This window comes from Cebus imitator, unplaced genomic scaffold, assembly GCF_001604975.1.
Source record: "Cebus imitator isolate Cc_AM_T3 unplaced genomic scaffold, Cebus_imitator-1.0 Scaffold248, whole genome shotgun sequence".
Lineage (NCBI taxonomy): Eukaryota > Metazoa > Chordata > Mammalia > Primates > Cebidae > Cebus > Cebus imitator.
The window spans coordinates 1,098,897-1,102,193 of NW_016107563.1; the positions used below are offsets into that span (position 1 = coordinate 1,098,897).

The 3,297-nt window shown below is 37.9% G+C and overlaps 1 non-coding gene across 1 annotated transcript; it reads left to right on the forward strand.

The window, feature by feature from the left end:
- Positions 1 to 217: 217 nt before the first annotated feature.
- On the forward strand, positions 218 to 324 carry LOC119466987. The gene has a single exon (XR_005195500.1). It is a non-coding gene; the product is annotated as a U6 spliceosomal RNA (small nuclear RNA).
- Positions 325 to 3,297: the final 2,973 nt, after the last annotated feature.

Here is a 3,297-nt window from a genome sequence, read left to right on the forward strand (position 1 = left end):
TTATTAGATACAAAACAATCCAGAAAAATGTAGTAATCCTTTTTATTTTAGTATTATTGATAATAATTTGTTTTTTTTTTTTTTTTCATGAAAATTATATGGCATGACCAATTGTCTGTTGAGGACATTACTCACTCATGGCAATAAAATTATAACATGAACATATAAAAGGAAAAGATAGAGAGGCATGCATGCCGATCTTCAAAAATATACTGTAGTGCTTGCTTTGGCAGCACATATACTAAAATTGGAACGATACAGAGAAGATTAGCAGGGCCCCTGCACAAGGATGACACGCAAATTCATGAAATGTTCCATATTTTTAACCCTTCAAAAAATCAATAAATCCAGGAGCTGGATTTTTGTAAAGATCAACAAAATAGACAGACTATCTGCCAGATTAATAAAAAAGAAAAGAGAGAAGAATAAAATAGATGCAATAAAAAACAATAAAGGGGATATCACCACAGATTCCACAGAAATTCAAACCATCATCAGAGATTATTACAAACTCTATGTACATAAACTAGTAAACCTGGAAGAAATGGATACATTCCTGGACACTTGCATCCTCCCAAGACTAAACCAGGAAGAAGTCAAAACCCTGAATAGACAAATGACAAGGTCTGAAGTTGAGGCAGCAATTAAGAGCCTACCACCCAAAAAAAGCACAGGTACAGATGCGTTCACAGCCAAATTCTACCAGACATACAAAGAGGAGCTGGTACCATTCCTTCTGAAACTATTCCAAACAATCCATCAAATCATTTGATGAGACCAACATCATCCTCATTCCAAAACCTAGCAGAGACACAGCAAGAAAAGACAACTTCAGGCCGATATCCATGATGAACATATATGCAAAAATCTTCAATAAAATACTGGCAAACTGATTGCAACAGCACATCAAAAAGCTTATCCACCATGATCAAGTAGGATTCATCCCGGGGATACAAGGCTGGTTCAACATATGCAAGTCTATAAATATAATTCACCACATAAATAGAACGAAAGACAAAAACCACACGATTATCTCAATTGATGCAGAGAAGGCTTTTGACAAAATTCAGCAGCCCTTTATGCTAAAAACCCTCAATAAACTAGGTATTGACAGAACGTATCTCAAAATAATAAAAGCTACTTATGAAAAACCAACAGCCAGTATCATACGGAATGGGCAAAAACTGGAAGCATTCCTTTTGAAATCTGGCACTAGACAAGGATGCTGTCTCTCACCACTCCTATTCAATATAATACTGGAAGTTCTAGCCAGAGCAATCAGGCAAGAAAAAGAAATAAAGGGTAGTCAAATAGGAAAGGAGCAGTCAAATTGTCTCTATTTGCAGATGACATGATTGTATATCTAGAAGATCCCATCGTCTCAGCCCCAAATCTCCTGAAACTGATAAGCAACTTCAGCAAAGTCTCAGGATACAAAATCAGTGTGCAAAAATCACAAGCATTCCTATACACCAATAACAGACTTAAAGAGAGCCAAATCAAGAATGAACTGCCATTCACAATTGCTACAAAGAAAATAAAATACCTAGGAATACAACTAACAAAGAACATAAAGGACCCCTTCAAGGAGGACTACAAACCACTGCTCAACGAAATAAGAGAGGACACAAACAGATGGAGAAACATTCCATGTTCATGGTTAGGAAGAATCAATATTGTGAAAATGCCATACTGCCCAAAGTAATTTACAAATTCAACGCTATCCCCATCAAGCTACCAATGACTTTCTTCACAGAACTGGAAAAAAAAAAACACCTTAAACTTCATATGGAACCAAAAGAGAGCCCACATAGCCAAGTCAATTCTAAGCAAAAAGAACAAAGCGGGAGGTATCACACTACCAGACTTCAAACTATACTACAAGGCTACAGTTATCAAAACAGAAGGGTACTGGTACCAAAACAGAGATATAGGCTAATGGAACAGAACAGAGGCCTTGGAGGCAACACAACACATTTACAACCATCTGATCTTTGACAAACCTGACAAAAACAAGCAATGGGGAATGGATTCCCTGTTTAATAAATGATGTTGGGAAAACTGGCTAGCCATGTGCAGAAAGCAGAAACTGGACCCCTTCCTGACCCCAAACACTAAAATTAACTCCAGACGGATTAAATACATAAACATAAGACATAACACCATAAAAACCCTAGAAGAAAATCTAGGCAAAACCATTCAGGACATAGGTGTAAGCAAGGACTTCATGACCAAAACACCAAAAGCATTGGTAACAAAAGCCAAAGTAGACAAATGGGACCTAATCAAACTCCACAGCTTCTGCACAGCAAAAGAAACGTCATTAGAATGAATCAGCAACCAATAGAATGGGAAAAAAATTTTGTAGTCTACTTATCCGACAAAGGGGTGATATCCAGAATCTACAAAGAACTAAAACAGATTTACAAGAAAAAAACAAACAAGCCCATTCAAAAGTGGGCAAAGGATATGAACAGATACTTTACAAAAGAAGACATACACGAGGCCAACAAACATATGAAAAAATGCTCATCGTCACTGGTCATTAGAGAAATGCAAATCAAAACTAAGTTGAGATACCATCATGCCAGTTAGAATGGCGATCATTAAAAAATCTGGAGACAACAGATGCTGGAGAGGATGTGGAGAAATAGGAACACTTTTACATTGTTGGTAGGAGTGTAAATTAGTTCAACCATTGTGGAAGACAGTGTGGCGATTCCTCAAGGACCTAGAAATAGAAAATCCATTTGGCCCAGCAATCCCATTACTGGTTATATATCCAAAGGATTATAAATCATTCTACTATAAGGACACATGCACACGAATGTTCATTGCAGCTCTGTTTACAATAGCAAAGACCGCGAACCAACCTAAATGCCCATCAATGATAGGCTGGATAGGGAAAATGTGGCACATATCACCATGGAGTACTATGCAGCCATAAAAAACGATGAGTTCGGGTCCTTTGTAGGGACATGGATGAACCTGGAAACTATAATTCTCAGCAAACTGACAAAAGAACAGAAAATCAAACACTGCATGTTCTCACTCATAGGTGGGTGTTGAACAATGAGAACACATGGACACAGGGATGTGAGCATCACACACTGGGGTTTGTCAGGGGGAAATAGAGAAGGGACAGCAGGGGGTGGGGAGTTGGGAAGATATAGCATGGGGCGAAATGCCAGATATAGGTGATGGGAAGGAAGGCAGAAAATCACACTGCCATGTATGTACCTATGCAACAATTTTGCATGTTCTTCACATGTACTCCCAAACCTAAAATACAATAAA